Genomic DNA, 15,708 nt, shown 5'->3' with positions numbered 1-15,708 from the left:
AGATCTAAGATCTACTGGCTTCCCAATCATTTTGACCTAGTCTTTCATTACTCATGTTGTGCCCATTCCTTGTACTGTATTGATGTTCTTGTTAGTAGCCCCCCTGCTCTAATAGTCACAATTTTCTGGGACAAAACTTTTGGTTAATATTGGGGGCTTTCTCGTCCTACACTATTTCTGCCTCTGGAAATCCCATCCTAATATTAGTACTCTAACCAAAAGCCCTGCTGGGTTCATCCCTACAGCGTATCAGAGGATGGCAGAAGGATTTTGAGAACTAGGAAGAATAATACAAGGAATGTCCTTTCACAAACCAAAAATTCCACTGCTGGTCTTGGTTGTTTTTTTGTTGTTGTGTATGTTTTCATCAAAGCTTTATTTTATAGAGGTAGATGATACTACTTAACTTACAGTGAAATGTATTGATTTTCTCTGCTTCCTCAAAGGTGACCTCCAGGCAATTGTAGACTCTAAATTATAGCAAAACAAACAGATATTATAGATTTAGCTCAGCAGTTTGAAATCTATCAGCCAGTTAATTCCCACCTCCCATTACAGTCCATTAAATACTCTATTTTTAATTGCAGTTATACCCATTTATTTTCTCACTCTCACCTGTTTGGATATGCTGCATTTCTTTGGTAATTTCTCTAGAGATTTGTGGTTGGATTTAATTTATTTTCTTTCTGCTATATTCAGTGCATTTTTGTCCTTTTATTCAAGTGTGCTTGGAATCTGTTTGAAGTTTTTTAATTTGGAATAAACTTTGTTTTTTGAGAAAATGGAAAAAGTCTATGTAACTGTGAGGCAGATACACCAAAGTCCTTCCTTGTTTAGTCCATGAGATCGATATATCCTAAACATGGGTGAGAAAGCTAGTGTAACAAACTATCTGATTCTCAGAGTCAACTCATATAATTGAAGTGTTAGGATTTACTTTTTGTCACTGCTAGATTTAATTTTATTTCATTTTGATAAATATACTCTAACATCATAATTAAATGACTATGCCGGCTGTTATAGAGAAAAACAAATGTATGAGAGATAATATTTGTAAAATAGAATATACTGCTGTTTTCAGTTAAAGGTCTAATAATTAATTTCTACATTCAGTAGTAACTAAAGAAATTTTGTTTTCATACATTTCATGATTATATTTTCAGTGTTGAGTGTCAGTTGTGACAATTAAGGAGAAATGACTTTGGGGTTGATTTTTGTTATCATGATATAAACATATTTAATTCATTGATTTAATCCATTTCCTAAACTGAGAGTTATGTGATGTGTTGTAATCCTGAATGACACTAACTCAGTGTTAGTCACATCACTTACTAATTCAGTAAGCCTTTTTTCAGGTTCTCCTATGAGCCAAGACCTGGCTCTTATTCTTTAGCACTAGGGATTTGGTGTGGAGGAAGACAAACTCAGCGCCTACCCTCAAAGTTCAGAGCCTTGGCCACCTCTTCCTAAGTAAATTGGAGGTATAATCAACACCTTTTATAAGTATATACTGTCCTCTGTTTAATGAATTTAATATTTAATGTGCACTTGCACACCTCATGTATTAGTGCTTGACATTCAAATACCTTGCACATGGACCATTATTAAATATAATGCTGGATGGTTAATTTTGGATAGGATAAATGAAAACACGAATTAAAAAAAAAAGAAAGAATAAATAATTGACCAAAGTAGTCCCTCCTGGTAATTTAACAGTAATAAGCAGATCTCTTGGGTTTCTCTTACTTTTATATTTCCAGAAAGCTCCAAATAGGAAATTAGTCCATTTTAAAGTGCTATCCATTTGTTATCTTTGTCATTGCCCTTACTGATAAAACTCTTTCTTAGTTATATTATTTTAAATATTATATCCTGGAACGTTACTCATGAAGACATGTCAGTTTGCTTAGAAATTTCTCATTTCTATTTTTATTGGCACATCTGAGTCCATTTTTGACAGAATTCATAGAGATCGTTGAAATCTTCATTATATATAATGAATAAGGGAAGCAATTAATATTTAGCTTTTTATATATAAAATTTGTAATTTTTACATGATTTCTTTTATTCTTTACAATTTCAGTATATAGCATGTTAACTGGTTCTCAGTGTCTTAATTAGGGCCATTTGAATCAAACAGCACTGATGTGTCTATGTTTAGCAGCTTGTAGCTGAATGTTTAATACACATACTTGAAAAATTTGAATGAGGACAACAGAAGTGTGGTTTCAAAGGAAATATGCAAAGTGGGGCTCCTTGGGAATAATTAATTTTTAAAAAGTCTATCAAATATGTCAATTATAAATAAATCCCAGCCATCGGGACAATGATAAATGTTTGCATTATGATAAATAGAGTTTAAAATATTTCTAAATGAAAGTAAATATTAGAGAGAAATTCTTAGTATCAGCATGGCTGTGGTGTGGATTGACAACAAACTGAAACTGGAGTAGCTGTGAGGAGACTGGTTTCTAGGGGAGATGCAGCTGTTGATTGTATGCAAGTCCCCCAAGTTCTTCAGGCATCAGTTTTCTTCAGAAAATAATGGCGTAGGAAATGCATTATGTTTCCTATCTAGCTCTTCCAGCACATGATTCAATTATTCCCACATTAAATGGCAAGTAGCCTTTATAAGAGTAAATTCTAATTTATAAAATAACTTCTTGAAGTCACAGGAGTAAAAGGCATAGCATAAAGAGTATGGTCAATGATATTGTAATAGTGATGTAATGGGCAGATGGTAGATAAACTTGTGAACACAGCATAATGTATAAGCTTGTAAAATCACTAAGTTGTACACCCGAAACTAATGCAACACTATGTGTCAACTATACTCAAGAAAGAAAAGAAAGAACCTTCTATTTTGAAAATATATGGAATGATAGACATGCTGTTTTGAAAAATACTAAAACTGTTGCGGCAGATTACAGAAGTAACCATAAATTCTCCTCCTCCCTTTCTTTATGCCCTTACAATGTGACTTCCCAGATCCTACTTGGAAAAAACTGAGTCTCTTTTCCAATTTCTTGAATCTGGGATGCCTGCATGACTTGCTTTGGCCAAGAGAATGAACTAGAAGCAGTGTTTGCCACCTTGGGGCTTAGTTCCCCAGAGGCCTTGCGAACTTCTCGTTTCTCTGTTGGAATGCTGAGATCTAACCTAGGATAGGTTGCTACATGGATCAATGACAACATGGATCAGATACCAATCAGCCAAGCCCTGTGAGAGAGTCTAGTCAAATCTGGCACAGCTGCTCAAACAGCTGATGTTGTATGTTTGAGTAAGTTCAGCAGGGACTGGAGTGACCATTCAGCTTAACTAAGTCCAAAATCCCAACCTCCCAAATAACGAGCTGAATAATTTTTTTAAATAAATGGCTCAGTCAGTTAAGCGTCCGCCTTCAGCTCAGGTCATGATCTCAGGGTCCTGGGATTGAGCCCGAGGTTGGGCTTCCTGCTCAGCCAGGAGTCTGCTTCTCTCTCTCTCTCTCCCTCTGCTCCTCCCCCTGCTCATTCTCTCTCAAATAGAAATCTTAAAAAAAAAAAAAAAAAAAAACCACTCTTTATGGGGGGAGTGTTTTGTCATGCACCAAAAGCTAACTGATGCAACTATGAAGTCCTAAGTTCTCCAAGATAGAATAAGAGTCATAAAATAGATGCAAATATGAATTGGAAACAGATTTTGTCTTGAAGATTTTATAATCTGATCAGTGTTATAAGAAATGAACTCACAGAACTACTTCATGGAGTATGAAAGTGGTAGTTTTATAAGAGAAGAGCAAGGTATGAGTAGAATGTCAGAGTAAGACTGAGGGAAAGATATGGAAAATAAAAAATGATAGAAGTTATTTTATCAAAGCAAGCATGATGTGATATATACATAGTGTAGTGCCTCTTTTATGTTAGAATATGAAATATTTTATCAAAATCAATGAATTCTTTTTTTTTTTTTTTTAAAGATTTTATTTATTTGACAGAGAGAGACACAGCGAGAGAGGGAACACAAGCAGGGGGAGTGGGAGAAGCAGGCTTCCCGCCGAGCAGGGAGCCTGATGCGGGGCTCGATCCCAGGACCCTGGGACCATGACCTGAGCCGAAGGCAGACGCTTAATGACTGAGCCACCCAGGCGCCCCTCAATGAATGCTTTTTATTCATTATTTCCCAAGTAATCTCTGTTATGGTCATCTGTATTTTATGAAATAAATTTTGTGTGCCTGGTTTTATTACCAAAAAAATTGAACAAACTTGAAATAACATTGTTCCATATCCCATTGACAGTGTTGCATACTTTGTCACTTAACTGTTCGATGGTCCAAAGTAAAATTCAGTAAAAGCCAAATACTTAGTTATCTTTGAGTCCGTCACTGTGATAGTCTGTTTTGACTTAATTGAAAAGTATGTAGAAGCATTCATATCAAAGTCACATAATGTTGATTATTTGCACGATATCAGAGTGATGAAACAGAAAGTGCTTCCTGTTAAGAAAAAGCCAGATTACTTTTGTTTCTATTGCTAGAAAACAGAGGAAATAATGCAATCTATTGGTTAAAAATAAATCAGTAAACCTCAGGCTTTCAACAGTCCTCTAGGATGATTTATTACAAAATTTTGTGTGGATATGTATTATCTTGTATGGCAAATATGAGTTGTTTTGAATTAGGTTGCTGTTATAATTAGTCAGGAAGAGAACTTACACCTCTTTTAGTATAATTCAATTTCGTGGACATGACTTGACGGGTGCTATCTTTCCCATGCTACAAAACTCTATAACAGACTGCATAAAGTTATGTTGAAATATCTTTTACCTTTTATATCAGTGAGAAAACATTCCATAAACCAAGCAGAAAATATGTATTTTAATATAGGATATAGGTAATTCAAACTTGCTGAAACTATTCCATTTCTAATAACTATCCTATTATACTCATTAATATTCCTTTATGGTTGTCAGGCAACGTGTTATTTTTGTTTGGAAAGATAAAGTCATTTTATATTGACTATCATATAACATTAAGATGAATACATGTGTATCAAAGTAAAATTTTTTTTAAAGATTTTATTTATTTGAGGGAAAGAGAGTGAGAGAAAGAGAGCACAAGCAGTGGGGAGGGGTAGAGGGAGAAGCAGACCCCTCAAGGGGCAGGGAGCCCTATGTGGGGCTCCATCCCAGGACCCTGGGATCATGACCTGAGCCGAAGGCAGACACTTTACCAACTGAGCCACCCAGGCACCTAGAAAAAAAAAATTTTAAAGGAGATGTTGACAGGCATTAAGATATTTAAATCCAAAGTTTAGAAATTAGGTTAGTGCCTGAGATAGAAATGATGCTTTATTAAGCCATGGAAAGGGACTGCATGGGACCTCCTGGGGTGTCAGCATGGAAGGGAGGGGAGAGGAGGGGAAGAAAGAGGGGAGACAAAGAGGGTAAAGAAGAAAGAGGGAAGGGAGTCCAGGTTAAACGATGAGAAGGAAAATGTAAAGAGGCCTGAGCAGCAATGGCCACTGAAACAGGTAAAAGGTGTGAGTAGGTATGGAAGTCTGAAAGGGGACTAGGAAGGGACAGGATAAGAGGGAAGGTGACAACATTGAAGATGGAGCGTTCTTTTGGCTATAAAAGGGAATAGAATATGTTTGGAACGTTGTAGTGTAAAAGGGTTCCTAAGGAAGCTTTTGTGTTGGTTATTTTTAAAGGTGGAAGCTGTCAGTGTGTTGACATGCTGATGGCACAATGCCATAGGGACAGAAAATTAAATGATGCAGAAGAAACGGGATGTTTTGTCAATAAAATCAGTGATTAGATGAGGACAGACAGGCACCCAGAATCACATCTTGCAGATGGTTCTCCCAGCTCACTAAGCCATGTGTCCAATTGCATGGGATCTCTAAGGGACCTTTTAGTTGTTACCCAGCATATTAGGTAGTTGTCCCATTAAGAAAAATAAGAACATCAAGAAGGGTGCACAGATATTAGTTCTTTCTGTTTCCATATCAAGAAGACTTCTGTTAAATAGCAGAAGTTCAACCGAGTAAGTTTTAAAGATCTGATTGGATTTATTAATTGATTCATGAATTAGGCAGTATCCCCTCTAGCAAGTAGAGGGGAGATCCAGGGGGCTACAGAAAAGGAAAAATTTGTAAAGATGGAGAGGGGCAGAAAAAAGAAAATTATTAGCAAAAAATCCACCATTTTAGGCAAAGTCATCTTCCTAAGGAGGACAGAAGAGGTCTGTCAGTAAAGTTCTTAGTATTGACCAGGAAATTCCCACACTGACTGGTTAAAGTTTATGTTCCTGGTGGTGGTGGGGGTGGGGGGGTGAAACTGCATTTAGGTTAGATATTAAATTTTGGCTAAGTAACTTAGGGCCTTAAGTGGTGCCATTTTGGGCCTGTGGTTTTCTTTTTAACGCTTTGCATTAAAAATATTCCATCTACAAATTTTGTATTTTCTCCTGTCTAAAACAAAATTGCCTTTGTTAGGTGACAAATATGTTTTTTGTTTGTTTTTGTTTTTTTTTTATTATGTTTCAGTTAGCCAACATATAGTACATCATTAGTTTTTGATGTAGTGTTCAGTGATTCATTAGTTGCGTATAACAAATGTGTTTTAAAATAATCAATCTAACCTGAAACACTTTGTGTGTATTATTGAATACTTTGAGATTGTGGCTATAACAAATCATTAAGGAATTTTATTATCAAACATAAAGTGAATCCAAGGGAAAAAAGAAAAGCATAGAATATAAAAATCAAGTGTCCTTTTGGTACTATTGATCAAAGGCTGTGTTTTGACACTTGCAAAATACGAATTGTTATTACTCATTCTTCCAGAGGTGATGCTCCACCAGATATTTGCTGTTCTTGAACGTAAAAACATTTTATCAGCTATTTGGACATTATAACTGAAAGTGACCCATTTGGCCTGAAAACATGTACACTTGACCCTTGAACAACAGAGGGGTTTAGAGGTGCTGACCCTTAGCACAGTTGAAAATCAGCATATGACTTTTGACTTCCCCAAAACTTAATTACTAATAGCCTACTTTTGACAGGAAGCCTGGTTTACCAATAACATAAACAGTTGATTAACACATATTTTGTATATGTTTTATATACTGTATTCTTACAATAAAGGCAGCTAGGGAAAAGAAAATGTTAAGAAAATCATAAGGAAAGAACATACCTTTTCAGTACTGTACTGTATTTATAGAAAAAAAAAATCATGTGTAAGTGGACCCATGCATTTCAAACCCATGTTGTTCAAGAGTCAGCAGTAATATTATTTTGATACCCTGTCACCCTTCTCCAAAAATCTGTAACTTTGATTTTTTGGTTTTAAATTATTTCAGTCTGCATTTTCTGCTAAGATCAGAAAAGTGAATCATACTCCCTATTTATTTGCTTTTTATATACTTAACCTATGAAACTTACATTATAATCCAGAAAAATGGTCACAGTAATCAAATTATAAAGTGTGATAAAAAAAAGAACTTTCTCAAATGGATAGATGATATCCCTGATAGTGTGGAACAGCTGTTGGACAAGGTAAGAGGAAATAGGAAGTGAAGGAAGAGACTTTTTAAGGGTGGGGACTCTGAGAAGCAGAATATACAAACATGTAATTTTACATTGAAAAAAATGTTCTATATATATGATCCCATTCAATAATATTTCCTAGAATCACAGAATGTTAGAGCTAAAAACGGACCTTAAGAGATCATTATCTCCTTTATTTTTTTTTAAAGATTTTATTTATTTGAGAGAGTGAGCGAGCACGGGAGAGGATGCATGCACACATGAGCAGGGGGAAGGGCAGAGGGAGACTGAGAGGAATAAGCAGACTCCCCTCTGAGCAGGGAACCCGATGAGGGTCTTGATCCCAGGACCCTGAGATCATGACCTGAGCTGAAGTCAGACACTTAATTGACTGAACCATCCAGGCACCTCAAAGATCATTATCTCCTCTAGAAGATAAGACCTAAGGTCCAAGGAGTAGGTGAATTTCTCAAAATTCTCTATCAGCATAGGATGAGTCCACAGAGCATTAATGTTTTACAAGGAACAATGGTCCTAATGTCAGCAGGTAGGGTGAAAATTGCTCTTGAAAAATCTTTACATCATTTATGAAGTACAACTTAGAGGCAAAGCCTCTCCATGTAAGTGCAATAGTGCATTTTCCTCTAATATGGAAACATACTGCTTTTTCTCCCATTGAATCCCGGAAGAAGCAAGTTGGCTTTGTTTTGAAGTGGCCAAATTTCATGAAAAAGAAGATGTTATTTTAAGAAACACCTGGGGAGGTAGGTCAGCTCAGAGGATAGCCCTGTTATGTCTTTGGGCATCTCTCTTTATATCCTTGTACTTGTCCCCAGATCCTGTGCTTTCTTTTGAATTTGCTTTCCTGAGTGTATAGAGAGGAATTTATATGTTATGTTTTTAAATAATTACATATTATTGAATAATTGGCTTAGAAGATTTAAGTGTTTGGATTTCAGTTGACTGTGATTTCCACTTCACAACAAATTCGTGTAACATAAGGGTTATATAGTCCTTGTTGAGTTTGCTGGTTTTTGTTAACTGTCCATGCTACAGTTCTTCTACTCATCATATCAGTAGGTCTTAACCTTAACTGGGAGCAGCCATCAGCAAATCCAGCATAAACATAAACTCCAAGCAGTAGGCTCTAGGTTTGGGACCTTTGTAAGAATAAACATAAAGTATACAGGTACTGTTAGTTAAACCTGACATTTAGATGGCCATTTACACATAACTCTTAAAGATGGTATTCCAAGAAAATGTGTTTATTTTAAGGAACCTCAAAATTCTTAGAAAACCCCCTTTAGGAAGTAGAACAACAAACAATCACGTTTTAATAAGAATATATACGTATGTGAATTAGAAAAATAGGAGACCTACAAACTGTTATAGTCCTAGCCTCATGGAGTTTAAAACCAAAGAAAAGCCTGTGCATACAGGGAATATTACCAAGGTAATGGTAGAACAATGGCAAGACAGACATGGAATTCTCTAGATTCAGACTCCTGATTTCCTTTTCAAATGGCATTGATTCAGCTAGCGGCACCTGTGCTCCTAAAAAGTAACATGGCCTTCAGCAAGTCAATTCACATTTCCCCCCATGCATTTACTGGTTATCTCCTGTAGACTCAGTGCCACGTCCATACACCCATCTCACCGTCATTATTTCAGTGGTGACAATGGCGATTTAGGCATGTATACCGTGGCTCCTAAAGTGAATAAAAACTGTCATCTAAACAGAAAGATGTGATATGTATATACAGTGGAATATTACTCAGCCATCAGAAAGGACATCTTGCCATTGGCAATGACATGGATGGAACTGGAGGGTATTATGCTAAGCGAAATATGTCAGAGAAAGAAATACCATATGATTTCACCTGTATGTGGAGTTTAAGAAACAAAACAGATGAACATAGGGGAGGGGAAGGAAAAATAAGATGAAAATAGGGAGGAAAAGCATAAGAGATGCTGAACTCTAGGAAACAAGCTGAGGGTTGCTGGATGGGAGGGGGGATGTGGTAATATGGTGACGGGCATTAAGGAGGGCACTTGATGTAATGAGCACTGGGTGTTACATGCAACTGATGAATCCCTGAATTCTGCCCCTGAAACTAATAATAGAGTATATGTTAACTAAATTCAATTTAAATAAAGAATAAAAAAAAACCAAAACCAACAAAAAACCCCCATAATCTAAAAAAAAGTTTCATGCAAAGTCACCCAGGGTCTCAAAAGTCAATCAAAACTTACGAAGGGACCCTCATGCAGAGGTGATGTTTGCATCTTTAGACTCAAATGCAGTAAGTATCAATAACTAATAAGTTGCATCCTTTGTAATTCTTTCCATCTTTTTGTTTTATATATCAAAACAAAATCCTTTCCTTAGCTTGTGTGACTACTAGTTGTTAATTTTTGGAACATGGAACTAATTAACCCTGTTAATGGGCTAAAATGAGAGTGATGTTTTCCTAAGACATAGTTGTATTTCTGAACTTGAATACAGACATTTTGAGCTGTTTGGTTATATATTAAATAAAATATTTTGTGCCTTTAAAAAAATTTCTGATAATGCTTCTTGACTCTTTCCCAGGAGTTCTGAATATAATTCTGATTTTATTTTTCAAAATGATCTTCATCTCCCTTTATTGGAAAATGTCACTTCATCAATCCTTTTGCAATAAATTCCTGCTGTGGCTTGACCTCTCCCGGTAACTTTTGTGACTTTACAATTCATCCTTTAAGTGGAGCTGTCATTTTGGTATGATCCTTGGTTTAATCCTGTTAAACTCTTGCAAGCATCCCATTTTATATATGTTGAACACTTAGTTGAAATGTACGACACTTCTACAGTCCATTTTTCATTTCCAAAGCTGATGCTGTAGAGACTTCTCCTGAAACTGTGGGCTTTCCAAGCAGATTGACATGCCTGAAATTGTATTGTCATCCCTTTCATTTATTTTACCTATCATTTCTTTATTCCCATTCAACATGGTCCTAAGTGTGTCCTAAAATTCCCCTATGTTTCTTATAGGATAACAAAATTCATCCCAAACTCTAAGGGGTGTGAAAGAGATCTCCCTTTTTGTCCAAGGCAAATGTAGTATTGTATCTAGAATTCTTGTCCTAGTTTTTCATTCTTGCCTCATCATTTACCAGCTGTATGACTTGAGTAAATCACAATTCCCTTTATTAATCACTAGTTTTACTTTAAATAATTGTCAGTGATGCAAGCCCATTGAGAAAAATGCACAAAGGCATAGCCATCATCTGTGTTACTTTACCAAGTTTATTTGAAAGAGGATTAGAAAGCTAAAGGGTATTGAGCACCTAATATATACCAAGGACTGAACTTTGTATTTTATACTTATTCAAAAATGTTGCCACAGAAGTTGTTTCAGAGGAAGAATGTCAATTAGTTTTTGTTTATGGGTTGTGTAGATACATTTTGGTTTAAATATGAAAGAATGCATTCCATCTTTCAGTGTCTACAAGTCTCACTGCCCCCTAGTGAAAAAGGGGATGATATTACTTAATGATAGAATTACTTTAAAGATCAATGAAATCGTATAAAAGTCTTTGCAAAATAGCTCACAGGTAGTAGGTTTCCAATAAAAGTTACTTAGTGGTAGTTATAGTGGTAGTGATAGTAAGGTAATGGGCACACAATTTCCAGCTTATACTCACTTGGCACCCCAAATGTTTTTAACATTTCTAATGTTACATGCATATAAAAACACATATTTCATTTTAATTTTTTAAAGGTGGTAGTTTGATTAGGTGTTCGGGGAGGCCCACAAAACCTACTTCACTTGTGATAGTGCTAGATTGTTTTATTCACAGGACTACATAGTTATTTCATCCTGAAGTTCCAACCCTAAACATTTGGGGTTTTAAAACTTCTCAAGGAAGCTACAATCAACCAATCTTGACAGTGTGTCTTTTTCTTTTTCCTTTTTTTTAAGATTTTATTTATTTATTTGAGAGAGAGAATGAGATAGAACATGAGATGGGGGAGGGTCAGAGGGAGAAGCAGACTCCCCGCCGAGCAGGGAGCCCGATGCGGGACTCGATCCCGGGACTCCAGGATCATGACCTGAGCTGAAGGCAGTCGCCCAATGAACTGAGCCACCCAGGCGCCCCTTGACAGTGTGCCTTAAAGAATAAAAATGTTTTATAATAGTACTCCAAACTAATGATACCATAAAGCTATTGAGATAGAGACTTCATAAATACTGAGAATTTCTAGCATAAGTTGTTGCCATGAGGAGACAAATCTCAGGTCCGACTGGAGATGGTGTGCCTCCATTCCCATCCCAGAAACAAGCACCTCACATCAATCCCTGAATCCGTTTTCTTGGCTGCAATGAAAAGTAAGGATTTTATTTTTTTCAAGTATTATTGGAAATACACTTTTTTTTTTTTTGCTTGTCAAACAGAATTCTGTTGCTTGAGTATTTTGAGTATTTTATTTGTGTTTTGTTTGACTGTTTTCAGGCTCTCATTATGATCTTTATATCAGGGCATTTTTTTTCCCAATAAGGTTGCCTTTAGGACATGGTAATTGATTTGTTTTTATTGAATCCTGCTTAAATACCTGGTTGAGTTAATTAATAACCTTTCTCGTTTTACATGAATTGCCTAGGAAAAGCGATATAGAAGCCGACTTTAAATTCACATTTTTTGTTCAACTGAGAAATCCAAATTTTGTTCCAGAAAATCTTAGTATCTTGCATGTATGTAAGTGGTTACAGAAAATAGTGTGAAATAATTTTTGGTGCCTATTAAAACCAGGCATTTAATGGTACTGAGGCAAATTTTGCTGTTCATTATCTGTATTTGACTTCTCTCTACACATTTCTTTTACATACCATTATTTGAATTCTTTCTACATATTACACATGCATTACATTTAATTCTCTGCTGAGTTGGAGGATGAGGTGGTAAGGGAGGGGCGAGGTGCGCATAACAGAACAGTCTGGGAAAGCAGGTGACATTAGAGAATTCAGTGGTGTCCTCAGAGCAGGTGACATAAAAGTATCGTAATAAAGAGAGCACAGTGCGCATGGGATACCCACCAAGAACACGAAACAGTCTGTTTCTGGATGGATGCTGGAGGAAACAATGTGGAACGATTTTACATATGTCCCCAAGGTCCCATGTTTACAGGAGAAACAATGTCAGAATGACCTGAACTGGGGAAAACTGATTGCAAATGACCTGGCTTGAAAGTCCAAAGGCCGGGTCCTGTGTAGGAGCAATTGGCAAGGGGCAGCATGTGGTGTGTTTATTTCAAATTCCTCAGCAACTTAATGCATGCTAAAAATTCTAGTTAGTGAAATAATGACTACTTGAGGATATCACAGACTAGCAGAGCTGATTGATTATGCCCCCTCCCCACTACACATTCCAAGAAGTATTTTTCGTCTATTTATCAGACATATACTTTGCATCTGTTACATGTCAGGCACCAGGTCCTTTGATACAGAAAGATGAGCGGGATGATACTGTTAGTACTTTTATGAAACCAAAAACCATGTAGTTTTAAAAACAAAGTTTTTCAATTCCCTAGTTAATACCTGTTTTTTCTGCTAGACCCTAAGTTCTACAAGAATGGGGATTTCCTCTGATTAGTTTACCACTCAATGCACAGTACCTGGCATATATAGTAGGTGTTAAAATTTGGAAACATGTGCAGATATGTCTTTCAACATATTCAAATGTAAGGGAGTTCTAGGTATAAGATTTTCATGTTGATAAATTCCACTCAATGTATAGCAAAGTAGTAGCAAAATAGAAAAATATATAGCACTTCATATGATCTACTGGCTGTATTTTTCCTCTCTGTGTCAGAGCTAAATGCTGAGTGTAGGAAAAGTGTTGTTGGGATTGACACCATGATGACTGGAGACTTCATAATTTCAGATAGACCTGTAAAATGCAGCCCCTTTAAAACCCCCAAATAGGTAGGAAATAAACGTGAAATCTGAACTTACTCTAAATATCCACAAAGTACTTTTTTCCTTGTTTGGCAAGTCACATTCCAAAGATGTTGAAGCCTAACTTTTTGGAGTCGTTTCAAAATTCTAAAGGCATTGTCCATAGCATTGGAAATGTTTTGGGGCTAAGTCTGGCAGAAAATTCAACAAATCAGTAAATGCTGGTGGTAGTCTCATTCACAAGAGACCATATAAAATTTGAAATCTTTCTCTCAAACTTGTATGTGGAGTATAGAATATCCCATTGGTCTTTTGTATTTTTTGGTTGGGCAGAGGGTGATAGTTTTTTCTTTGTACTTTTTCCAAAAGCAAATCTGACCTTGTTGGGTAGATATTGGGCAGATACGTTGGGCTTTTTTTTTTTTTTTTTAATCAAGACAAACCCATGTTCGGATGGTTTAACAACTGTTGTCATTTTTATTATTGCTCTTATATTCATATTTTATAAATTCTGGAATCACTTGTCCTTCCCACTCCTCAGCCCCACCACATCAAAGCAACACAACTCGTGCTGCAAGATAAATAGTCCAGGTATGAAGTGGAGTCACTTTCACTGCTGTCTGTGTTCGTCTGTGTATCCTTTCAGAGCTTATAAGGAGCTAAAGCATCTCCTTGGAAGCCTTTGGTCTCCAAGGCTGAGGGATCACTTCTGTCGGGAGGGAGCCAAAGAAGCTTACTGAAATGATGAATGCTCAGGTACAGAGGAACCCTTGTGGGACTCTTACACAAAGCTCCTAAATCATCATCTTCAAAATCATTTTCATAGGGTTATCTGGTCCATAAGCAAGCTTCTGTAACATAACACTTACTACTTGTGAGGAAATCCATCCAAATATTGGGCAGAAATAGTTTTTCATAGTAGGGCAATCTGTGACCTGCCTTTCTATACCTTTCACTTACTTGTCCTATTTCAGTTGTTTGCATCTACAGCTGACAAGTTTAATTTTCATACTTATCTTTAAATATCTTGCCATATCACCATTATCACTAATGTCATTACTTGTATTACTACTAATAATAAACAGCCATTTATTGGGCAATTAATATATGCTGCATACTGTTCTAAGGGATTTAATATGCATTGTCTTACTAAATACAACAATTTGATAAATTAGGTAAAGCAGAAGTCCTGTTCTTTGACCTGATCAAATCTATTTATTTGAAAGCTGAACATCAGTTAAAAGATAACCTAGACATTTAATTTTAATTCAAATATATACTCATTCCACTGGCCAGGCTCTTCAGATGGGTCATAGTCTTTTCTTTGAGTATGTTTCCATTGATTGGAACCCATGGAGACTTTCTCACCACAAGATATTCTCCTAGCAAATCGCCAGTAATTTATGATTTCAGTTTACTTAAAGTAGAAAAAGTACTTCAAGAGACCTAGGAGGGATTTTTGGGTTCACACTCTTTTTACAGATATCTCTTATAACTCATTCATCAAAGGTCTTCTCCTTTATGGTTCAAAGTTATCTATTTTTTTTTTTCTAACACATTCAACATGGGAGAAGAAAACTTTTTCTGACAAAAGTCACGTTTCAGGCGTTTACAGATAATTTCATGATTACAGTAGCAGATACAATGGTCATAAACATGTTTGTGGGGAGAAAAAGGAGATACCTGAGTCTTGCGGCGAACTGAACTGGTGGGAAAAGGAGTGTGGTGTGTATGATGGGTCGGTTCTAGAGAGAGTGCCTCATTAGCCAAATCACATGAGATACCATGGTAATACAACTGTGCATTTCAGGAGAGGCTAGAGAACTCAATATCTGTTCAGTCAGTTGAGAGATCACAAGCTGGTTAATAGGGAGGCCAACATGGAAACCGAGGCTGTCCGTCTTCAGAGACCATTTTCTAACCATCACTACTAAGACTAGCACCTCTCACAAAATTTGCACATAAATTGTCCTTTCCAGACCTTTCACAATCCGGTTGTCCTTCTCTAGTTGCTTTGAGAACTGACCCTCTTACAGATAACAATTTAGTTGTCCCTTTTTAATAAAATTCATCTTCTTCCTGTTAGCTCCTCAAGAGTGATGGCCTTCTGTAGTCTTAAGAACATCCCAAAGATTGCACAGTGATGCCAGCATTACAAAAGTGGCTTCTGTTAGTTCTCACTTGAATTATAACACTCACCTGTGAAACATATTCCGAAGTGGGCAACGAAGAAGCC

At 36.4% G+C, this 15,708-nt stretch overlaps 1 long non-coding RNA gene across 1 annotated transcript in view; it reads right to left on the bottom strand.

Annotated features, from left to right (window-relative positions):
* Window positions 1–3,935: 3,935 nt before the first annotated feature.
* Window positions 3,936–15,708, bottom strand: part of LOC145717481 (uncharacterized) — a 75,312-nt gene continuing 63,539 nt past the window's right edge. Inside the window, exon 2 of the long non-coding RNA XR_014140716.1 lies at window positions 3,936–4,074. This is a non-coding gene — a long non-coding RNA (uncharacterized LOC145717481). The remainder of the gene's footprint in view (window positions 4,075–15,708) is intronic.

This window comes from Leptonychotes weddellii, chromosome 16 (genome assembly GCF_054177405.1).
Source record: "Leptonychotes weddellii isolate Sample4059 chromosome 16, ASM5417740v2, whole genome shotgun sequence".
Classification (NCBI taxonomy): Eukaryota; Metazoa; Chordata; class Mammalia; order Carnivora; family Phocidae; genus Leptonychotes; species Leptonychotes weddellii.
Note: the sequence above shows the minus strand (reverse complement) of the source record. Positions and strands in the feature narration are given on the sequence as shown.